Here is a 25,628-nt window from a genome sequence, read left to right as displayed (position 1 = left end):
GACATAACATTGGAGAACTTTTCCTTTCATGTCATGGGGTAATATATTAGCATGGATAGAGGATTAGTTAACTAACAGAAAACAGAGAGTCGGGATAAATGGGTCATTTCCTGGTTGACAAACAGTAACTAGTGGGGTGTCACAGGGATCGGTGCTGGGTCCTCAACTATTTACAATCTATATCAATGACTTGGCTGAAGGGATCGAGTGTAATGTAGCCAAGTTTGCTGATGATACAAAGCTGGGTGGGAAAGCAAATTGTGAGGAGGACACAAAAAATCTGCAAAGGGATATAGACAGGCTAAGTGAGTGGGCAAAGATTTGGCAGATGGAGTATAATGTGGGAAAATGTGAGGTTATCCACTTTGGCAGAAATAATAGAAAAGCAAATTATAATTTAAAAGGAGAAAAATTGCAAAGTGCTGCAGTACAGAGGGACCGGGGGTGGGGGGTTCTTGTGCATGAAACACAAAAAGTTAGTATGCAGGTAAAGCAAGTAATCAGGAAGGCAAATGGAATGTTGGCCGTTATTGCAAGGGATAGAGTATAAAAGCTACAACTGTACAGGGTATTGGTGAGGCCACACCTGGAGTACTGCGTACAGTTTTGGTCTCCGTATTCAAGGAAGGATACATTGGAGGCTGTTCAGAGAAAGTTCACCAGATTGATTCCGGAGATGAGGGGATTGACTTATGAAGATAGGTTGAGTAGGTTGGGCCTATACACATTGGAGTTCAGAAGAATGAGAGGTGATCTTATTGAAACATAAAATAATGAGGGGGCTCGACAGGTGAATGCAGAGAGGATATTTCCACTCATAGGGGAAACTAAAACTAAGGGAAGTAGTATTAGAATAAGGGGCTGCCGACTTAAAACTGAGATGAGGAGAAATTTCTTCTCTCAGAGGGTTGTAAATCCTCACAGGAGGTAATGTTTGGATCCTGGCCCACCCACAGCACGTATCGCACAGTCGCGTACAACCTGCACACAATTCTCCAGCTTAAAAGATTGGAAAAGCACGCAATGTTCTTGAATTTCTGATTTGCCCTCCCAGCCGGCAGGGGAATGCATGGCTGTACAGTTAGAGTTAATGTGCGTCTCAGCAACAACCACAAAGTGCTTCTGCCGCAGTGAGTTACATTTAAGTGCAGTGACTGTAACATAGACAAATATGGCACGGTGAGATCTCGCAAACAATGGAGCCGCAGTTTCAGAATAAGGGGTCGCCCATTTAAAAGGGAAATGAGGAGGAATTTCTTCTCTCAGAGGGTTGTAAATCTGTGGAATTCTCTACTCCAGAGAGCTGTGGAGGCTGGATCTTTGAATATATTTAAGGTGGAGATAGACAGATTTCTGAACGATAGGGGAGTCCAGGGTTATGGGGAGCTGGTGGAGAAGTGGAGTTGAGGCCAAGATCAGATCAGCCACGATCTTATTTAATGGCGGAGTGGACTCGAGGGGCCAAATAGCCTACTCCTGCTCCTATTTCTTTTGTTCTTATGTCGCGAAGGGTCGAAGCCTTTTTGACCTTTTTGACAAGCTTGGGTTCAAAGTTTACGACCCAACGGGCACACCTGTGTGCACGGTAGACTTTGAGAAGCTGTATCCCTCAATCTACACAGTCCCCGCATTGACCCTTCCGTCAAACCGGCTACGCAGCAACTTCGCCGTCTCACATTCGCGGTTCGTGACCAAGTATCCGCAGAATTAACGCGACTCGAGTCTCCGAATAATTGAGACCATTGACTCCTCACCCTGGAGCTCGAACTTAGTCATTACTTGGCGTAAAAATGGGGAGATCTGCCTATGCATCGACCTGAAAGAGGTCAACAAGGCCATAATCCACGACAAGTACCCTCTTCTTATCATCGACGAACTGTCTTCAGAATTCCACGGCTCAATAGTTTTAACGAAACTCGATGATATGCGCCACAGTTATCTACAAATACCCCTAGCAGAGGACAGCAAACTGCTCACGGCATTCACCACACATGATGGTCTGTATCAGTATCAATGCATGCCCTACGGACTATCTTCTGCACCAAGTGCATTTCAGAAGATTGTCACTACTATGCTATCAGGCAGAGAGGGAGCCCTCAATCTGTTTGACGATATCGTCGTCCATGGACGGACAATGGAAGAACATGACCAGCGACTTCACGCAGTTATGGCTAGACTTGCTACCCATAACATTACACTTAATGCCAATAAGTGTACATTTGCTGCTGGAGAACTAAACTTTCTGGGCTACAGAATCACAGCACAAGGGTCATTGACATGATCCAGTGAATGCAGGAGGCTACCAACGTCAAAGAACTTCCATAGTTCCTCGGCACTTGCAATTTCTATCTGAAGTTTGTCCCGCACTACACGCACATTGCCGAACCACTTCGCAAGTTGCTGCACAAGGACATCCCTTGGGAATGGACAGATTCCCAGGCTCAGGCATTCACCACGCTTAAGGAGAAAATCACATCCCCTCCTATCCTCACGCACTTTGATCCAAATACCACTACGTCCGTCACCATGGTTACATCAGGCACCTCCATGGGTGCTGTGCTCTCGCAACGGATTGATGGCCTGGAACATCCAGTCACCTTCGCCTCTCGCACGCTCTCGTCTGCAGAACGTAAATACTCTACAGGGGAACGCAAAGCACTCACTTGCATTTACGCATGTGAACGCTGGTGTATCTACCTCTATGGCAGGAAATTTTACTTCTGTACGGATCACCAAGCACTATCTACACTACTCGCTACAACTAGATCTGGGCACAGACCCCTACGAATCAGCCGATGTTCAGATCGCTTTCATCAGTATAACTTTGATGTACAGTACATCGCTGGCAATCGCAACCATGTAGCTGACATGCTCAGCCGCTCGACACCTGTTTCGGACTCTGGTGCTGACTTGTCACAGATGACGACACATACGTCACGTCGATCATCGCTCAGTCCATCAGAAATCTTGTCTCCTGCGACGAACTCAAAACCGAATCACAGAGTGATGCTACGCTCCAGCACGTGTGCCAATTCCTCCAGACTGCGTGGCCTAAGCAAATTCCAGACTTTGTGATGAATTTTCCATTTGGAACGATGGCTGCTTAGCTCGTGGTGATAGAGCAGTAATTCCCAAGTCGCTTCAACAGCATTTTCTCTCATTGGCACACGATGGACAGCCTGGCATTGTCCGCATGAAGCAGAGATGTTGCGATTCAGTATGGTGGCCTGGAATTGACATTCGCATCGAGGAATTTGTCTCACACTGCGAAGCACGCAGTCTGAGCGAAAAGGCCACAAACAGCCGACCAGTGCCACTAAAGCCCATTCCATGGCCACAAAGACCATAGTAACAACTTCAGCTGGATATCTTCGGTCCAATTGAAGCAGCTCCACAGCACCAGCGTTTCCTTGTTGTAGTACATGACCTGCATTCCAAATGGCCAGAAATCGCTACAAGTTCAGTGACCTCATCAACGATCGTCACTATTCTGCAGCGTATGTTCACGAGATGGGGCCTCCCAGAGGTCATAATCACTGACAATGGATCACAGTTTGTGTCCGACCAGTTCGCGGATTTCCTCATTGTCATGCTATCGAGCATTGCCTTACTGCTCGGTACAATCCTCAAAGCAACGGAGGTGTTGAGCATTTTAACCGCGTCATCAAAGAGGGTTTGAAAGCTAACCTCGCAGCAGGCCAAACATTCGACGAAGTGGTTCAAACCATTCTCCGCACATACCGTTCGACAAAGCACTCGCTAACGGGGAAGACACCTACTGAGCTCATGATTGGGCAGAATCTTCGCTGGCTACTGGACATTCTCAAACCCCCAGCCAAACCTAGCGAGAAGATAACCACACTCGTATCCCAGATTTCGGAACGCCAATGAAAGCGAAGTCATACACTGACACAAACCGACATACTCAAAAGCCCCAACTGAAGAACGGAGATTGGATCAGAGTTAAGCGCCCAAACCGTAGTCGTAAGCTCGCATCTTCACTTTCGCCTCCAAAACAGATCGGGCGAAAGTTCAGCCCTCACACCTACAAGCTCAATGATGGAACTCGATGGAACGCTCGTAGACTGATCCCAACTCACAGGCCAACAGACCAGAAGGATGGAACAGAGGCAGTGTTCTGTTTCCCAACTGATAACCTTGATCAAACACCGCAAGCTCCACGCCGGTCTATCAGAACACGGCCTGGCTATCTCAAGGACTTTGTCTGTTCATAGACTGTGTTTTCAGAAGGGGGAAATATGTTGAGTTCATATCCTATTTGTTTGTTGAATGAACTTTCATCGGACAGGCATTAGGACCCTGCGGGAGCTATTCACAGTTGCAGTAAACATGCTGGTTGTGGGACACCATTTTGGAAGTTGCTATAAAGGATACAGTTAGTTTCATTTCTCCTGTTTCAGTTAATCTGTTTATTTACATGCACAACAATAACTTTTTGGAAAAAACAGTAAAAAGAAATAATCATTATTAAAAAATAAAAAGAAGAATGAGAGGTGATCTCATTGAAACAATATAAGATTCTGAGCGTGATTGACAGGGTAGATGCTGAGATGATGTTTCCTCTGGCTGGAGTGTCTAGAACTAGGGGGCACAGTCTCAGGATAAGAGTAGGCCATTTAAGACAGAGTTGAGGAATATCTTCACTTAGAGGGTTGTGAATCTTTGGAATTCTTTTGTTGAGTGTATTCAAGGCTGAGGTAGACTGATTTTTGGACTCTAGGGGAATCAAGGGATATGAGGATCGGGTGGGAAAGTGGAGTTGAGGTCAAAGATCAGCCATGATCTTATAGAATGGCGGAGCAGGCTCGAGAGGCCGTATGGCCTACTCCTGCTCCTAATTCTTATGCTCTTCTGTTTTTAAATGGAAGGAAAATGAATGTCGGCTTTCACTTACCTGATTGTATTCGGGAATCCAGCGTGCTATGAGAATTTAATCGCAGTGCAGTGTTACAAATGCCTGGCCAATCTGTTGGGCCTCCATAGTGAACACACACCATAACAAAGCTGCTTTCATGTGCAAGGGGGAGACGATATTAAACAGTCATCTGCCTGCGAGCTGTGTGGTCAGCAGGCAGTCTCGTGTATTTTAAACAAATGATCAGTTATTATTATGAAAGAAAAACAGCGCAGGAGCCGGGGAAGTCTGACATGTTCACCGCTGTGTACTGGCTTGCTCTGTATTGTATCTGCTTCAGCCTCCTGTACTATGTCATGTCTGTTCGATGTTCTTGGGCCAAGACACAAACTCCACCCCCACCCACCCCCCCCCCCCGCTCCGCCCCCCTCCGCCCTCTCTCGCTCGCCAACAACTATAAACATGCTTTCAAGTCTCGGCTTGGGATATCCTGTATAAATATCTGATCCCTAAATATGTAAAGACACATAAACAAAATGTAGGACTATTGGAAGAAGTAAAAAGGAAATGGTCAACGTGACTTAATCGAGGCTGGGTTATGACTGATTTCGAATGGTTTACAATTGTATTTTTTAAATTACATTTAAATCACAGGGCGAGTAAAAACATGTAACCAATTAGTAACAGAAAATATATATTTTTTCCCACTATTATAGATTTTGCATCTACTACATGTCTATCACAGTCCAGGCATCACACTTGTTACAAATGGCAAGCAATCTCAAAAATAAAAGAAAGACAGAAAGACTTGGATTATATAGCGTCTTTGACAAACTCAGGATTTCCCAAAGTGCTTTGCAGCCAATGAAGTGCTTTTTGGAGTGTAGTCACTGTTGCAATGTAGGAAACACAGCAGCCAATGTGCGCACAGCAAGCTCCCACAAACAGCAATGTGATAATGGCCAGATCATCTGTTTTTTGTTATGTTGATTGAGGGATAAGTATTGGCCAGAACACCAGAGAGAACTCCCCTGTTCTTCTTCAAAATAGTGTCATGGGATCTTTTACATCCATGTGAGAGAGCAGACGGGGACCTCGGTTTAATGTCTCATCCGAAAGACGGCACCTCCGGCAGTGCAACACTCCCTCAGCACTGCACTGGAGTGTCAGCCTAGATTTTGTGCTCAAGACTCTGGAGTGGGACTTGAACCCACAACCTTCTGACTCAGAGGACAGTGGTACTAACTGAGCCAAAACTAGAAAGAGGGGCCTTGCAATCTGGAGCTTGAATTTTACAAGCAAACTACTGACCGCAAACTATCCTCAGTTATTTACAAGCAGCTATAGTTACCTGGATTGCATTGGGTGTTCTTCAGCAGCGACCTGTAAGGGATAGACCATATTTATAGCTAGACATCACCGCCGACCGTCAGGATCAGCACTATCTATGAGCAATGCCACGGGAGATTTGCTCGCACCTGTGGATGATTATTTTTATGGCTCTGTGTAAGAGAAAATAAAGGGCCGAGAAATAGGATTTCCACCCAAAACCGGTAGCATGTCGGAGAATCACATTTAAATTCACGGCACAGAAGGAGGCCATTCAGCCCTTCGTGTCCGTGCCGGCCGAAAAAGAGGTACCCAGCCTAATCCCACCTTCTAGCTCTTGGTCCGTAGCCCTTCAAATGTGCAAGCTTTTGGGAACATGACTGGGAAATGAACTGCAAATGCTTTTGTATTGCTTTTAGCTATTAGCTTTATATTATCCCTATAAGATCTCACTCTAGTCTTTGAAGGCAATAAAACAACACATTGGACTTGGCTTTATATTTGAAATACAAAGCACATTTACTTTACAGAAGCTGAACAAGCGAATAAGTAATGTTCATATAGCCTAACTGTACATTTACAGCAGACTTCCTTCTACCTAACTCCTTGAGTGAACAACATGTTTTATTTATTCGTTCACGGGATGTGGGCGTCGCTGCCAAGGCCGGCATTTATTGCCCATCCCTAATTGCCCTTGAAGAAGATGGTAGTGATCCGCCTTCTTGAACCGCTGCAGTCCGTGTGGTGAAGGTGCTCCCACAGTGCTGTTCGGGAGGGTGTTCCACGATTTTCACCCAGCGACGATGAAGGAACGGCAATATACTCGCAGATGGTACTCACTGCAGCCACAGTATGTCGGTGATGGAGGGAGTGATTGTGGGGGTGATTTTAACTATTGCGGCCTGGCAGAAACCAGGGGGCCACACTGCTGGATTCAGTGCAGGAAGCGCTTCAATGACTTAAGCAGGTTGGGAAAGGTGAGTACAGTAGCACATTCATCTACATCCTGCTGTGTGCATCACCCCAACTCCTCACTCTGTTTCACACTTCAGTCCATACTGGCTTGTATGGATCGCTGGTTAGGCCGCTGAAGACCTGGTACAACTAGGCAGACCTTGCATGGCACAGGCATGCCCATTTGTATCGGAATTTTGCACCAGGGTCCTCTATCCAGCTTTAGGACCCCAATTTGCATATGCAAAGAGCCAAAAGTCTGTGCTGTGGACACCTAAAAGGGTGCCCTCTTTCGATATGACAACCGGCTCACTGGCAGAGAGGTTGCAAGCCAAAACTTGTAGGCCCAGTAACCATTTTACACCCGAAAAATGGGCAAAGATAAGGCAAATGTCTCTCATAAGGACCTTGAAGAATAGGAAAAGCCTATCCTTTTAATTGAATTCTCAAAAAATAAATTACCATGTCCCTTTGCTCCCTTCCTCTCCAGAACCATATTTAATTGGCTTTTATGCCCAGTTATTTGTGTCAGCCGTGGCTCAGTGGGCAGCATTCTTGCCTGTGAATCAGAAGGTTGTGGGTTCAAGTCCCACTCCAAGGACTTGAGAACAATAAGTCTAGGCTGACACTCCAGTGCAGTGCTGAGGGAGTGCTGCACTGTTGGAGGTGCTGTCTCTCGAATGAGACTTTAAACCAAGGCCCTGTCTGCTCTCTCAGGTGGGTGTAAAAGATCCCATGGCACTATTTCAAAGAAGAGCAGGGGAGATATCCCTGATGTTGTGGCCAATATTTATCCCTCAACCAACATAACAAAAACAGATTATCTGATCATTATCACATTGCTGTTTGTGAGAGCTCGCTGTGTACAAATTGGCTGCTGTGTTTCCTGCATTACAACAGTTACTACACTCCAAAAGTACTTCATTGGCTGTAAAGCACTTTGAGATGTCTGGTGGTCATGAAAGGCGCTACATAAATGCAAGACTTTCTTTTTCATGTTGTCTGCTTCAATGCCTCCCACGGTAGCTTATTCTGCAACCCTATTGCCCTTTAGGTGAAAAGGTTGCTCTTGCCTTGTCTGCTTATTCCTAACATCTTTCACCGTAGCGAATGTTGCTTCACAGAGCTGAGGACTGCAGATTTCCTAAAGGTGTCATCCCATCACCTGCCATGCATGGGGCATGGATACATGTTGTAAAATTTTGGCACATGTTCAGCGGCTAAGCAAGAGACCAGAGAAAGTGTGCGTTATGTCCCTGTCTCTCACCCCAACCCATCCCATCCTGTCCCCCAGCCCTGAACATGGCCGCAGCAACACTCCCTAGGATAGATCTTGACTTATATCTTGGGACAGTGTCAGCTGTGGCTCAGTGGGTAGCACTCTCTCACTGCTGAGTCAGAAGCTGGTGGGTTCAAGTCCCTACTCCAGGGGCTTGAGCACATAAATCTGGGCTGGCACTTCAGTGCAGTGCCACGGGAGCCCTGCACTGTCGGAGGTGCCGTCTTTTGGATGAGATATTAAACCCAGGCCCTGTCAGCCCATTCAAGTGGACGTAAAAGGTCCCATGGCACTATTTTGAAGAAGAGCAGGGGAGTTATCCCCGGTGTCCTGGACAATAGTTATCCCTCAACCAACACAACAAAAACAGATTGTCTGGATCATTATCACATTGCTGTTTGTGGGAGCTTGCTGTGCGCAAATGGGTTGCTGTGTTTCCTACATTACAGCAGTGACTACACTCCAAAAGTACTTCATTGGCTGTAAAATGCTTTGAGACGTCCGGTGGTTGTGAAAGGCGCTATATAAATGCAAGTCTTTCTTTCTTTTTGTGCACTAGTGTAAAACCAGCGATAGCGAATAAGGAGCCCTGTTTTACATCGCTCCCGTCCACAACAGTTTAAAAAAAAGTACTTTTGCCATAATTTCATTTTAATCCTTTCCCAAGTGATGTGATTGCCGAAGTCAGCGACTGTTGAGAGAAATCCTGAAATGTTAGACTCTCGGCTAAATCCACAATGACTGTTTTTAGCACCATACTGCTCCATTTCCTCTGGAGCTCCCACAAGCTGCCAGTCTGCTCCTTACAACTGCGTTCATAGATTTGGCTGTTTGCTAAACGCACCAACATTTCAAAGGTCACCATGGCGGAGGGTCCAAATACCACAGGACTGGACTTACGAATGAGGAGATAAGATGGGCAATCAGGAAGAACCTCTTCAATGCAAAACATAACCTAGTTGAGAGAGTGAGCTACAAGGGAAGAAGGTCTTTGAAGCAGACAATATAAATAATGGCAACACGCATTTACATAGTGCCTTTAACGTCCCAAGGTGCTTCACATTAGCCGAAACAAAAATGCGTTCATGAGGTAATTAGATGAGTTTCTGTAGAACGAGATTGAGAGATATATTGTGAAGCTGTATAGATGGGGTCAGATACATCGAAGAGGGACTGGTTTCCTTCTCGCACCAAGTCCCACTCTCCCATCACCCCCTGCGCTCGCTGACCTACATTGGCTCCCGGTTAAGCAACACCTCGATTTCAAAATTCTCATCATTGTCTTCAAATCTCTCCATGGCCTCGCCCCTCCCTATCTCTGTAATCTCCTCCAGCCCCACAACCCTCCGAGATGTCTGCGCTCCTCTAACTCTGTCCTCTTGCGCATCCCTGATTATAATCGCTCCACCATTGGTGGCCGTGCCTTCTGTTGCCTGGGCCCCAAGCTCTGGAACCTGCCTAAACCTCTCTTTCCTCCTTTTAAGATGCTTCTTAAAACCTACATCTTTGACCAAAGCTTTTGGTCATCTGCTCTAATATCTCCTTATGTGGCTCGGTGTCAAATTTCTTGTCTTATAATACTCCTGTGAAGCATCTTGGGACGTATCACTACATTAAAGGCACTATATAAATACAAGTTGTTGTTGTTTCTAAGTTATTTTTTTTTATTATCTAAAAATCCTTATGTTGTTATGTTCAGTAACAAGAAGCAGTCATTGTGGCTTAGAAGTGCCTCTGTCTCAGCACCAGTTCGAAGGCTCGAAAACCAGGGGTATTGCTCCCTTGTAAACCTGATCTGAAATTGTCTAAACACGTTCTGTTGAAAAAAAAAAGGTCTGTGTTCCGAAGATTGATGGCTGAACTCAGATGAATACTTTTCAATCGTGTAATTAAGAGATTCAGTCAGTGTGCAGGCAGAGATTATACAACCCATGGCTGGACAGAGCAGCTTCCGTTTATCTGTGAGGTACACTTCCCTGTTCGTTGTGGGATAAACAATGACAAATTGGTGTTTAGATTTTCACCATAAATGGGAAGTAAATTTACGATAACGGGAGTGTTAATCCATTCAATGATACAGTAAATGAACTGAGCCATTCTAATCTTGTTACCTGTCAGCGTTTTATTCATTCCAAGTTCATTATATGATTTGATATTAGAAAGCCAAAAAAAATAAAACACCTGATAATTTTCACTTCTGGATAAAATTAACAGCATCTGTAATGAATGCGTTTGTGGTCCATGAGAGAACCTGCTGTCTGCGATTCAAAAGCAATTTGTAGTAAATTCATTAAATAGTGGAGAGGCATTTCACACCAATGGGTCCGTTACAAAAATCACACCAATAGCACCACTCACCTCCTTTTTGCCAGTATTGGCAAAGTAAAAAAAGAAAGGCTTGTATTTCCAGAGCGCATTTCATGACCACCGGACGTCTCAAAGCGCTTTACAGCTAATGAAGTACATTTGGAGTGTAGTCACTGTTGTAATGTGGGAAACACGGCAGTCAATTTGCGCACAGCAAGCTCCCACACACAGCAATGTGATAATGACCAGATAATCTGTTTTTGTTATGTTGATTGAGGGATAAATATTGGCCAGGACACCGGGGATAATTCCCCTGCTCATCTTCGAAATAGTGCCACGGGATCTTTTATGTCCACCTGAGAGAGCAGACGGGGCCTCGGTTTAATGTCTCACCTCCAACAGTGCAGCACTCCCTCAGCACTGCACTGGAGTGTCAGCCTAGATTTATGTGCTCAAGTTCCCGGAGTGGGACTTGAACCCACGACCTACAGACTCAGCGGTGAGTGTGCTGCCCACTGAGCTGCGGCTAATATTGTAAACTGCAAACATTTCTGATTCCTTCTGGTGTCAATCATAGAATCATTAAAATTTACATCACGGAAGGAGGCCACTTGGCCCGTTGTGTCCGTGCCAGCCGACAAAGAGCTACCCAGCCTAATCCCACTTTCCAGCATTAGGTCCGTAGCCCTGTAGGTTACGGCACTTCAAGTGCACATCCAAGTACTTTTTAAATGTGGTGAGGGTTTCTGCCTCTACCACCCTTTCAGGTAGTGAGTTCCAGACCCCCACCGCCCTCTGGGTGAAAAAAATTCTTCTCAACTCCCCTCTAAACCTCCTATCAATTACTTTAAATCGATGCCCCCTGGTTATTGACCCCTCTGCTAAGGAAAACAGGTCCTTCCTATCCACTCTATCTCGGCCCCTCATACGTTTATACACCTCAATCAAGTCTTCCCTCAGCCTCCTCTGTTCCAAAGTAAACAACCCCAGCCTATCCAATCTTTCCTCATAGCTAAAGTTTGTGCTGTGGAAATAATTGGCGCAGACAGACATCAAAGAGTTGAAGGGTTAATGTCACCAATGAGTGTTTCTGATTGGTGGGTTAGCTCAAACAGTTCAGGGATTATTTACTGGGTCTCTTTAATTGAAAAACTGAGGCAGAGGACAAAGAGCCATAGTGCACGTCAGGACCAGGATTGAAAAGAATAGGAGAGAAGACGAGGAAATCAAGATGCAGTGGTTATGTGACACCAACCTTGGGTGTTAAAAACATGTCAATTGTGGGGTAGAAGGAAGATGAAGGAATGTAAGATGTTCCACAGTTTAAAAATCTTGTGAAAGAATGAATGCAGGTACAACATCCGCAAATAATAATCATAAGAACATAAGAACATAACAAATAGGAGCAGTAGACCATTCGGTCCCTCGAGCCTGCTCCGCCATTCAATAAGATCATGGCTGATCTTCCACCTCAACTCCACTTCCCCATCCGATCCTCAGATCCCTTGATTCCCTTAATATCCGAATATCTATCGATCTCTGTCTTGAATATACTCAACGACTGAGCCAGATAATCACCTGGCAGAACCTTCTACCCAAGCGCAGAACGTGCTAGCCATGGCTCAGTGAATAGCGCTCTCGCCTCTGAGTCAGAAGGTCGTGGGTTCAAGTTCCACTCCAGGGACTTGAGCACAAAAGCCTAGGCTGACATTCCAGTGCAGTGCTGATGGAGTGCTGCAGTGCCGTCTTTCGGATGAGGCGTTAAAGCGAGGCCCCGTCTGCTCGCTCAGGTGGACGTAAAAGATTCTATGGCACTATTTCTGAGAAGAGCAGGGGAGTTATCCTCGGTGTTCTGGGACCAATATTTATCCATCAATCAACTTCACTAGAACAGATTATCTGGTCATTATCACACTGCTGCTTGTGGGAGCTTGCTCTGCGCAAACTGGCCGCCGCATTTTCTACATTGCAACAATGACTACACTTCAAAAAGTACTTCATAAAGCACTTTGGGGTGACTGGTGGTGGGGAATGGTGCTATATAAATGCAAGTGTTTGTTTCTTTAATAGATTTGTGGACTAAGTTATAAGGAAGTTAATTGAAGCAGACTGTATAAATGGATTCAATAGGCAATTAGATATGTTCCCAGCGAGAGAAAGCATTGAGGGATAAATGGGAAGGCAGGATTGGTAGTTGGGAGGTGATTAATGTCTGAGCAAGGCAAAATGATTTTTTTCCCCCATTCGCTTTTTTCCCATTTCTAAAATTTCCTGTGCAAGCGTAAGAAAGCGTACTCCAGGAATCACTATTTGGATATTAGTATATGGACAGCTAATGCATTCTTATGATCTTTTGTCAGCTAATCTAACGGAGGAGTACTGTTTAAATAGGCCAATGGCTCTGTTCAAATAGCAAAAGAATCTCGAGCAGATATACAAAGTGCCCATACTCTAACGTTACGAAGAGTAATTTCTTGCTTTATATATTAATAGTTTAGTTTATGTGCCTGTCTGGCAGAAAGCACACACAGACAGATTAGAGTTTGAAGAATATAATTTATATATAAAAAGAACATTAATAATGGGTATACATATCTTGTAATTGTTTTTAATGCTTTATTTATGGAAGGAAATGTTACCCTATAATTTGTTAATGGAATATTTAAAAAGGAAACATAGCAAAGATATCAAAAAGATAATGGTAATTCGACCCCAAGCAATACCATGTGCTCCAAAAACGACTTGCCTTATCGTATTAAATAGGTAGGTACAGAACGTTTCTTCAGAACTCTGGGATAATCTCATCTATCTTGATAAACAGCCCACAATTTGCACACAGAACATATTCTGCCTTTTTGCACAGCTATTCATTGATGTAGGTTTTTCTGAGGGGACTTTAAAAAAATAAAGATGTTATCAATTGTCCACAATATCCTCTGCATAGTTCAGCAAATTCTGGAGGATCTTATCAACCAGCACTTTCCCTCAGTACTGCTGCATATGGCCAATCTATTTAATTAAAAAAAAAATCCAGAGAGTTTCATATTGATGTTATTATTTTTAAAAATTGGTTCGCAGTTCCATTTTTCTGCAATGTATATTTAGGTGATGCGTTTTAAGTTTCAAATAATCCTTCTTTTTAAGACTGCAGTTGGACTGCATGTACGAGTCTCACACTGGTACCTGTGGAATGTAATACGTGGCCTATCTTAATTCAGAAAGATGTAAGAACATAAGAAATAAGAGCAGGAATAGGCTGTTTAGCCCCTCGAGCCTGCTCTGCCATTTAATAAGATCAGGGCGATCTGATTATGGAATCAACTCCACTTTCCTGCCCGCTCCCCATAACCCTTTATTCCCTTATCACTCAAAATTCTGTCCATCTCCACCTTAAATATATTCTATAACCCAGTCTCCACAGCTCTCTGGGGCAGAGAATTCCATAGATTTACAACCCTGAGAGAAAAAATTCCTCCTCATCTCAGTTTTAAATGGGCGGCCTCTAATTATGAGCTTATCGCCCAAAAACGGGCGTTATTTCCGGCATGGGTGGTAAAAAAGGGTTTTCAGATCACCGGCTTCTCGCCCATTATCAAAACACCTAGTTTACATTTTTGAAAATGGGCATTACCGTGATCGATATCAAATGGGCAGTAGCGTTCTGCCGTAAAGTGTGGCCGTTCTTAGCAACAGCATGGCAACGCTCGAATCCCGCAATTCAGGAGGTTAAGGGTCACCATGACATGCGCAGAAGAGGACTCAGAGAGAGAGGGAGTTCAGAGGGACTGAAGGCGTGGCTGGGTGTGGTGTGGCTGCTTTGGGAGGAAGGAGGGAGACTTTAGAGCTTCACAGCAAGTAGGCAAACAAAAAGTAGCTGTGAACAGCCAAATATTTGACTGAATTTGCCCTATAATAGAGGGAGAGGAGGAGGCATCACAGCACGCTGTGGAGACTGATGCTGGAGCGAGTCAGTGAGGTGGGAGAGGAGCACATTAGAGTCCGCAAAAGAGCCAGGAGGTTCTCGGATGAGGCAAATGCTTCTCTCCTGCAGGAGGTCGAGTCACGCTGGGATGATTTGACACAGGGATGACGTGGGAAGCCCACCCCAAAGATCTGCCAGAGGATATGGACCGAGATAGCAGAGGTGGTCTCGTCGGCGACCAACGAGGTGCGTGAGGGCAACCAATGCCGCAAACGATGGAACAACCTTGTGGGATCTGCAAGAGTATTACATTGATTTACATTTACTTATGTATTTATATAATTTGATTTGTAACAGTCATGAGTGACTATCAGCAGATGTGAGATCTTGCACTTTTACAAGGAATGTTTGACTCAAAGCCTGCGGTCACGGTGTGCGTCTTTCGGTAAAGAATGATAATAATCATAATAATGATGATTACATCTGTCGGTTATGTATTGTATCAGTGTCTGTGACAGTACCTAGCAATGATCTCATGCAATGATCTCATGCCATGTCTTCCTGTCACCTTTAACAGAAGAAGCTATCGACGATGAGGTCCGTGCAGAGGCGAACGGGTGGGAGGGCCACCAGTCCCCAGCGACATCACAGAGATGGAGGAGCGGGTGCTCACACTCGTGGGGAAGCACCCCCGGACAGCCACAGACGCATCTGCAGACCCTGAAGTGATGCCACGTGAGTAAAGCTTACACCGAGACTCCAGGATGGTATGTTGCCTCCCTGGTGCAAGGGTCAAGGATGTCTCGGAGCGGGTGCAGGACATTCTGAAATGGGAGGGAGAACAGCCAGTTGTCGTGGTGCACATTGGTACCAACGACATAGGTAAAAAAAGGGATGAGGTCCTACGAAACGAATTTAAGGAGCTAGGAGCTAAATTAAAAAGTAGGACCTCAAAAGTAGTAATCTCGGGATTGCTACCAGTGCCACGTGATAGTCAGAGTAGGAATCGCAGGATAGCGCAGATGAATACGTGGCTTGAGCAGTGGTGCAGCAGGAAGGGATTCAAATTCCTGGGGCATTGGGACCGGTTCTGGGGGAGGTGGGACCAGTACAAACCGGACGGTCAACACCTGGGCAGGACCGGAACCAATGTCCTAGGGGGAGTGTTTGCTAGTGCTGTTGGGGAGGATTTAAACTAATATGGCAGGGGGATGGGAACCAATGCAGGGAGACAGAGGGAAACAAAAAGGAGGCAAAAGCAAAAGACAGAAAGGAGATGAGGAAAAGTGGAGGGCGGAGAAACCCAAGGCAAAGAACAAAAAGGGCCACTGTACAGCAAAATTCTAAAAGGACAAAGGGTGTTAAAAAAACAAGTCTGAAGGCTTTGTGTCTTAATGCAAGGAGTATCCGCAATAAGGTGGATGAATTAATTGTGCAAATAGATGTTAATAAATATGATGTGATTGGGATGACGGAGACGTGGCTCCAGGATGATCAGGGCTGGGAACTCAACATTCATGGGTATTCAACATTCAGGAAGGATAGAATAAAAGGAAAAGGAGGTGGGGTAGCATTGTTGGTTAAAGAGGAGATTAATGCAATAGTTAGGAAAGACATTAGCTTGGATGATGTGGAATCTATATGGGTAGAGCTGCAGAACACCAAAGGGCAAAAAACGTTAGTAGGAGTTGTGTACAGACCTCCAAACAGTAATAGGGATGTTGGGGAGGGCATCAAACAGGAAATTAGGGGTGCATGCAATAAAGGTGTAGCAGTTATAATGGGTGACTTTAATATGCACATAGATTGGGCTAGCCAAACTGGAAGCAATACGGTGGAGGAGGATTTCCTGGAGTGCATAAGGGATGGTTTTCTAGACCAATATGTTGAGGAACCAACTAGGGGGGAGGCCATCTTAGACTGGGTGTTGTGTAATGAGAGAGGATTAATTAGCAATCTCATTGTGCGAGGCCCCTTGGAGAAGAGTGACCATAATATGGTGGATTTCTGCATTAGGATGGAGAATGAAACAGTAAATTCAGAGACCATGGTCCAGAACTTAAAGAAGGGTAACTTTGAAGGTATGAGGCGTGAATTGGCTAGGATAGATTGGCGAATGATACTTAGGGGGTTGACTGTGGATGGGCAATGGCAGACATTTAGAGACCGCATGGATGAATTACAACAATTGTACATTCCTGTCTGGCGTAAAAATAAAAAAGGGAAGGTGGCTCAACCGTGGCTATCTGGGGAAATCAGGGATAGTATTAAAGCCAAGAAAGTGGCATACAAATTGGCCAGAAATAGCAGCGAACCTGGGGACTGGGAGAAATTTAGAACTCAGCAGAGGAGGACAAAGGGTTTGATTAGGGCAGGGAAAATGGAGTACGAGAAGAAGCTTGCAGGGAACATTAAGGTGGATTACAAAAGTTTCTATAGGTATGTAAAGAGAAAAAGGTTAGTAAAGACAAATGTAGGTCCTCTGCAGTCAGAATCAGGGGAAGTCATAACGGGGAACAAAGAAATGGCAGACCAATTGAACAAGTATTTTGGTTCGGTATTCACTAAGGAGGATACAAACAACCTTCCGGATATAAAAGGGGTCAGAGGGTCTAGTAAGGAGGGGGAACTGAGGGAAATCTTTATTAGTCGGGAAATTGTGTTGGGAAAATTGATGGGATTGAAGGCCGATAAATCCCCAGGGCCTGATGGACTGCATCCCAGAGTACTTAAGGAGGTGGCCTTGGAAATAGCGGATGCATTGACAGTCATTTTCCAACATTCCATTGACTCTGGATCAGTTCCTATGGAGTGGAGGGTAGCCAATGTAACCCCACTTTTTAAAAAAGGAGGGAGAGAGAAAACAGGGAATTATAGACCGGTCAGTCTGACCTCAGTAGTGGGTAAAATGATGGAATCAATTATTAAGGATGTCATAGCAGTGCATCTGGAAAATGGTGACATGATAGGTCCAAGTCAGCATGGATTTGTGAAAGGGAAATCATGCTTGACAAATCTTCTGGAATTTTTTGAGGATGTTTCCAGTAAAGTGGACAAAGGAGAACCAGTTGATGTGGTATATTTGGACTTTCAGAAGGCTTTCGACAAGGTCCCACACAAGAGATTAATGTGCAAAGTTAAAGCACATGGGATTGGGGGTAGTGTGCTGACGTGGATTGAGAACTGGTTGTCAGACAGGAAGCAAAGAGTAGGAGTAAATGGGGACTTTTCAGAATGGCAGGCAGTGACTAGTGGGGTGCCGCAAGGTTCTGTGCTGGGACCCCAGCTGTTTACACTGTACATTAATGATTTAGACGAGGGGATTAAATGCAGTATCTCCAAATTTGCGGATGACACTAAGTTGGGTGGCAGTGTGAGCTGCGAGGAGGATGCTATTAGGCTGCAGAGTGACTTGGATAGGTTAGGTGAGTGGGCAAATGCATGGCAGATGAAGTATAATGTGGATAAATGTGAGGTTATCCACTTTGGTGGTAAAAACAGAGAGACAGACTATTATCTGAATGGTGACAGATTAGGAAAAGGGAAGGTGCAACGAGACCTGGGTGTCATGGTACATCAGTCATTGAAGGTTAGCATGCAGGTACAGCAGGTGGTTAAGAAAGCAAATGGCATGTTGGCCTTCATAGCGAGGGGATTTGAATACAGGGGCAGGGAGGTGTTGCTACAGTTGTACAGGGCCTTGGTGAGGCCACACATGGAGTATTGTGTACAGTTTTGGTCTCCTAACTTGAGGAAGGACATTCTTGCTATTGAGGGAGTGCAGCGAAGATTCACCAGACTGATTCCCGGGATGGCGGGACTGACCTATCAAGAAAGACTGGATCAACTGGGCTTGTATTCACTGGAGTTCGGAAGAATGAGAGGGGACCTCATAGAAACGTTTAAAATTCTGACGGGTTTAGACAGGTTAGATGCAGGAAGAATGTTCCCAATGTTGGGGAAGTCCAGAACCAGGGGTCACAGTCTGAGGATAAGGGGTAAGCCATTTAGGACCGAGATGAGGAGAAACTTCTTCACCCAGAGAGTGGTGAACCTGTGGAATTCTCTACCACAGTTGAGGCCAATTCACTAAATATATTTAAAAGGGAGTTAGATGAAGTCTTCACTACTCGGCGGATCAAGGATTATGGCGAGAAAGCAGGAATGGAGTACTGAAGTTTCATGTTCAGCCATGAACTCATTGAATGGCGGTGCAGGCTAGAAGGGCTGAATGGCCTGCTCCTGCACCTATTTTCTATGTTTCTATGTTTAATAGATGTCACACCAACTCATATCCGACCAATCATATATGATAGATGATTTCTAAAAGTGTGTTGAAGGTCATGAAATGTGATGTCTGCGATGATTTTGAGAGCAGTAGTGCTTTTGTCGTGCATATGCTGTGTGTAGCGCTGGACTCACCTTGTCACCCTAGCACCCGCTTCTCCTCTAACAACCTCATTTATGTCTTGCAGCTCAGCCAGCAGCGCGGCCCCAGGCAAGGCCATAGAGGCCAGAAGGTGGGGCACGGGGCGAGAGTCGGCGGACGATTCGACTACATCTGGTGCTGAGGAGCTCCGATTGTCGCCCGTCAATCCGCTGGGTCTGTTCTCGACGGATGAGAACGCGGACTTCGAAGAGTTTGCAGGTGACACTAAGCTGGGTGGCGGTTTGAGCTGTGAGGAGGAAGCTAAGAGGCTGCAGGGTGAATTGGACAGGTTAGGTGAGTGAGCAAATGCATGGCAGATGGAGTATAATGTGGATAAATGTGAGGTTATCCACTTTGGTGGCAAAAACAGGAAGACAGAATATTATCTGAATGGTGGCAGATGAGGAAAAGGGGAGGTGCAACGAGACCTGGGTGTCATGGTACATCAGTCATTGCAGTGTGGCATGCAGGTACAGCAGGCGGTGAAGAAGGCAAATGGCATGTTGGCCTTCATAGCTAGAGGATTTGAGTATAGGAGCAGGGAGGTCTTACTGCAGTTGTACAGGGCCTTGGTGAGGCCTCACCTGGAATATTGTGTTCAGTTTTGGTCTCCTAATCTGAGGAAGGACGTTCTTGCTATTGAGGGAGTACAGCGAAGGTTCACAAGATTCATTCCCGGGATGGCAGGACTGACATATCAGGAGAGACTGGATCAACTGCGCTTATATCCACTGGAGTTTAGAAGAATGAGAGGGGATCTCATGGAAACATATAAAATTCTGACGGGATTGGACAGGTTAGAGGCAGGAAGAATGTTCCCGTTTCTGGGGAGTTCCAGAACCAGGGGTCACAGTCTAAGAATAAGGGGTAAGCTATTAAGGACCGAGATGAGGAGAAACTTCTTCACTCAGAGTGGTTAACCTGTGGAATTATCTACCGCAGAAAGTTGTTGAGGCCATTTCGTTAGATATATTCAAAAGGGAGTTCGATATGGCCCTTACGGCTAAAGAGATCAAGGGGTATGGAGAGAAAGCAGGAAAGGGGTACTGAGGTTGCATGATCAGACATGAGGTTACTGAATGGCGGTGCAGGCTCGAAGGGCCGAATGGCCTGCTCCTGCACCTAATTTCTATGTTTCTCTGTTTCTAACCTGCATCGCCATGCTTCAGAACCCATTCCACCCCAAGCCCATCTATTGGGTCTCCGGTCATTCCCGCCTCCACTCTGGAGGTGCCGGCCCCAAGCATCTCTCCACAGGGCACCCCATTTGTCCCCAGGATGGCGCCGACCCCGCGGAGGCCTCGTGGACCGCGACAGGTCTGTTCCACGTGCGCGGCATGACAATGGAGAGATGGTTCAGTTGTCCAGGAGGAGACATTGGTGACCAGCTCATCGAAGCTTTGGGGGGCATATCCCAACACCTGGCCACCATGACCGAGTACATTCCGCGCATGGCGGAGTCCTTGGATGCCACAGCCCTCCCACTGGTCCCAGAGCACGGCACTCCTAGGTTCTGCACCACCACTGCGAACGGCAGATGCAAGCAAGGACCAAGATCCTGCTTCTGCATCAGAGAATCTTGCCCCCTCGGCACCCCCCCCCCCGCTCCCGTACCTGTGCAACAAACACATCTGCCTTCATCCCCCCCAATGAGGCACCGCCTGAGGAGCGCCTCGGCCAGGTGCCGTGGGGCGAGGAGGGGAACGGATAGAGATAGGGAGAAGAGGGGGCAAACGAAAGTGAGCTGCATGTGAGCAGGTGATGGCGGTGTTATAGCTCCATCTGGGTGTATGCAATTTGTTGCAATGTATGGGGGCTGGGGACCACGCTCCTGCTTTGCCTTTGTATTCTGTGTTGCTGGACATGTTGACCATGAGATTTATGTCAATGGTGGAAAAAGTGGGGTGTGGGCGGGGGTTGGGTGTTATTGGCTGTGATACTTATGATTTCAGACCAGTATTAAACTTTTGTTCTTGAACATAACCTTGTTGCGCATTGTCTCAGACAGCTGGACCGTTACACACTGGTGATTCCTTACCGTGAAAGGGTTAAATACAACTTAACATCAATTGACATAAACTTTAACTGGACCGAGGTGATGGGCACCATTGATGTCTGAGCCGCACACACTCAGCAGTGTGTCAGCGTTGTCACTCACATCAGCGCTCTTTCAGGCAAATCTTTCCGATATCAGCTCCTCACGTAAGAGTGGGATTTAACAAATGCCAACCACACCGCTGGCGTCTGTCCCGGTTAGTTCCGCCTTTTTGTGGGCGGTTTTTTGAGCGGGCGATATTCTGGGCGATACGTGTGCGAGGTGGTAAAATTGACGGTGGGCGATCTCCATGGCCGCTTGTTTGGGTAAATATGCTCTTTACGACAAAAAACAGCTGCCGGGCGTTATTTTGAATCTCGGCGTTAAGTGCGTGTGGAAAGTAACGCTGGGCGATATGATGGGCTTTGAAATCGCCCATTCTGCTGATTCCACACAAAGAAAGTGGGCGGGCAGTAATATTTTCTCTTGGCGTTAAGCACTTGGGGAAAGTAACGCTTGACGATAATCCCCTAAAAAAGCCCATCGGTTTCCATTTTGTGGCAAAATGGGCGATATCTGGGCGCTTTACGTCATTTCAGCGGTTAAATGGGCGTTAAATGGGTGTTAAGCAGGCAAAAAAGTGAAGGTTTTAGCCCTATATGTTTTAGTTTCTCCTATGAGTGGAAATATCCTCTCTGCATCCACCTTGTCGAGCCCCTCATTATCTTATATGTTTCGATAAGATCACCTCTCATTCTTCTGAACTCCAATGTGTATAGGCCCAACCTACTCAACCTATCCTCATAATTCAACCCCCTCATCTCCAGAATCAACCGAGTGAACCTTCTCTGAACAGCCTCCAATGCAAGTATATCCTTCCTTAAATACGGAGACCAAAACTGTACGCAGTACTCCAGGTGTGGCCTCACCAATACCATGTACAGTTATAGCAGGACTTCTCTGCTTTTATTCTCTATCCCCCTTGCAATAAAGGCCAACATTCCATTGGCCTTCCTGATTACTTGCTGTACCTGCACACTAACTGTTTGCAGACCCTGCAGCTCACTCCTTATAAGAACATAAGAACATAAGAATTAGGAACAGGAGTAGGCCATCTAGCCCCTCGAGCCTGCTCCGTCATTCAACAAGATCATGGCTGATCTAGCCGTGAACTCAGCTCCACTTACCCGCCTGCTCCCCATAACCCTTAATTCCCTTATTGGTTAAAAATCTATCGATCTGTGACTTGAATACATTCAATGAGCTAGCCTCAACTGCTTCCTTGGGCAGAGAATTCCACAGATTCACAACCCTCTGGGAGAAGAAATTCCTTCTCAACTCAGTTTTAAATTGGCTCCCCCGTATTTTGAGGCTGTGCCCCCTAGTTCTATTCTCCCCGACCAGTGGAAACAACCTCTCTGCCTCTATCTTGTCTATCCCTTTCATTATTTTAAATGTTTCTAAAAGATCACCCCTCATCCTTCTGAACTCCAACGAGTAAAGACCCAGTCTACTCAATCTATCATCATAAGGTAACCCCCTCATCTCCGGAATCAGCCAAGTGAATCGTCTCTGTACCACCTCCAAAGCTAGTATATCCTTCCTTAAGTAAGGTGACCAAAACTGCACGCAGTACTCCAGGTGCGGCCTCACCAATACCCTGTACAGTTGCAGCAGGACCTCCCTGCTTTTGTACTCCATCCCTCTCGCAATGAAGGCCAACATTCCATTCGCCTTCCTGATTACCTGCTGCACCTGCAAACTAACTTTTTGGGATTCATGCACAAGGACCCCCAGGTCCCTCTGCACCGCAGCATGTTGTAATTTCTCCCCATTCAAATAATATTCCCTTTTACTGTTTTTTTTCCCAAGGTGGATGACCTCACACTTTCCGACATTGTATTCCATCTGCCAAACCTTAGCCCATTCGCTTAACCTATCCAAATCTCTTTGCAGCCTCTCTGTGTCCTCGACACAACCCGCTTTCCCACTAATCATTGTGTCATCTGCAAATTTTGTTACACTACACTCTGTCCCCTCTTCCAGGTCATCTATGTATATTGTAAACAGTTGTGGTCCCAGCACCGATCCCTGTGGCACACCACTGACCACCGATTTGCAACTCGAAAAGGACCCATTTATCCCGACTCTCTGCTTTCTGTTAGCCAGCCAATTCTCTCCTTGAAGCACCTAATTGTTTCCTAAATGATTCCATCTCGCCTCCATTACTCTCTGAGGGAGTCCATTCAATGGGGTAGATCCTGACTTTGGCCAGCAGTGTAAAATGAGTGCTGGTAAATCGGGAGGCCGTTTTACATCTCTCTCAATTTTTATCTCCACAGAAGTCAGCGGAACTAAAAATGGGGAGCGATGTAGAGCAGGCTGCCGACCCTCTATAGCCTGTTTTACACTATCGTACAAAGTCGAGATCTATACTCCACGGGATGGAAATTCGATCTTCTGCCACCCCTCTTAACGCCTCGGAGGGGTGGCAATGGCGGCGGAAATCACTTGCGCCCGGGCGGCCAGCTTCCAGCGCCCTGCCGGGACATTCGGTGCCGGTATCGACAGGGCGCGGAGCATTACCGCCCGGGAGAGGCGAGCCGGTGTGCAACGCCCGTAGTTGCGACACTGGCTCGATTTTTGGCTGCTGCCCGAGCCGTAGCGCTCTGTAGCGCCCCCTGCTGGAATGCCTGTGAAAGCGGGCGGCCCAAGCTCTCGCAGCCACAGTCAGGTAAGTAATGTCCACCTCAGGTCAGCGTAAATGTTTTTTCTTTTATTTTTTTGCGATTTATGTTGTGGTGGCGTGAGTTTTGCATTGGGAATGTTTTTGGTATTTTTTGTCAGGTTTTTTTTTTCCTCCCCAGGCCTCTGTTATGGCGCTCCAAGGCCAGCTGTTTAGCTCAAGGTTTTCGCAGGCTCAGCCGGTCTAGCGCCCTAAGAGAGGGGTGTAACGCCTCCCTTACCTCTCCTCCCCACACTCGGGGCCCAGCTACCCAATTTTGCTGATCGAGGCGCAAACATGTTCCAGGCAGTATCGGGGCCACCCTGCTGCCATTAATGCCACATGTGTTGATCAATCTTTGTGTGAAGAGCTTCCTGATATCATTCATAAATCATTAACAAACTTGGAGGGAAAAGTTGATTATCGACGATTTTGTGGCATTAACATCAAATGAGCGCTAATTCTAACGCCGAGTGATAATCCTTTAGCGCCCCAGTAGCACTTAATAATGGCGCTAATCTATTCAATTTCTCGCCCTTGGTTTTAAAATTAATTTTCCAAAGGTTTTACAGAGGACCAACCCAGGCAGGGGTTATGGAAGTTGAAACCATTCAGTCTCCATTGTCTAGATTTTCTGACCAAAGTTATTTCACCTCCGACGGTAACCATCATTCGTGTTAATGTCAGTATTAAAATTATGGCGACCAGAAAACTTGGGATCATGTTGTTAATTTTTACCTTTGATGTGGTCCTCCACTGGAACATCTCTGTCCTTAACCCCAAAGCAACTTCAGCTTGACAAACCAAGCGTAATCATGTGACATTGGTTTGCCCACTATTTTAATGAAGGTGCTCATCTGTTTATTTAAATCATCATCATAGGCAGTCCTTCGGAATCGTGGAAGACTTGCTTCCACTCCTGAAGTGAGTTTTTGGTGGCTGAACAGTCCAATACGAGAGCCACAGACTCTGTCACAGGTGGGACAGATAGTCGTTGAGGGAAGGGGTGGGTGGGACTGGTTTGCCGCACGCTCCTTCCGCTGCCTGCGCCTGATCTCTGCATGCTCTCGGCGTTGAGACTCGAGGTGCTCAGCGCCCTCTCGGATACACTTCCTCCACTTAGGGCGGTCTTGGGCCAGGGACTCCCAATAGCAAACAGAGGAATGCAATACAGAATTGGATACAGCCAGCGTAGATGCTGAGAGGTTGTTTCGCCTGGCTGGAGTATCTGGAACTAGGGGGCACAGTCTCAGGATAAGGGGCCAGCCTTTTAAGTCAGAGATGAGGAGGAATTTCTTCACTCAGAGGGTTGTGAATCTTTGGAATTCTCTGCCCCAGAGGGCTGTGGATGCTGAATCTCTGAGTATATTAAAGGCTGAGATAGATAGATTTTTGTAGACGAGTGGAATAAAGGGATATGGAGATCAGGCGGGAACGTATAGTTGAGATCAATGATCTTATTGAATGGTGGAGCAGGCTCGAGGGGTCCTAGGGCCTACTCCTGCTCCTATTTCTTATGTTCTTATGTTCTTACAGTAATTTCTATGCTTTAATCGCCAAAGAATAACAAATGTAATTGATTCTATCTTTTCCGCAATCTCTCACACCACCCAGAACAGAAGCATGTCAGTGGACAGGATGCCGGCACATAAGTAAATAACACTTGCATTGATGTAGCCCCTTACCCTTTGACGTATTGCAAACTACTTCAGATAATAACCTTATGTTTGGGGTGCAGCAACTGTTGGTGTGTAGATAAACATTTCAAAGTT

General features: G+C 46.0%; 1 protein-coding gene across 1 annotated transcript in view; it reads right to left on the bottom strand.

Annotated features, from left to right (window-relative positions):
• The window catches only part of LOC139279051 (jerky protein homolog), a 156,590-nt gene that overhangs the window by 33,772 nt on the left and 97,190 nt on the right, over nt 1-25,628 (bottom strand). The window lies entirely within an intron of this gene.

Source organism: Pristiophorus japonicus, chromosome 13, assembly GCF_044704955.1.
Source record: "Pristiophorus japonicus isolate sPriJap1 chromosome 13, sPriJap1.hap1, whole genome shotgun sequence".
Taxonomy (NCBI): Eukaryota; Metazoa; Chordata; class Chondrichthyes; family Pristiophoridae; genus Pristiophorus; species Pristiophorus japonicus.
Note: the sequence above shows the minus strand (reverse complement) of the source record. Positions and strands in the feature narration are given on the sequence as shown.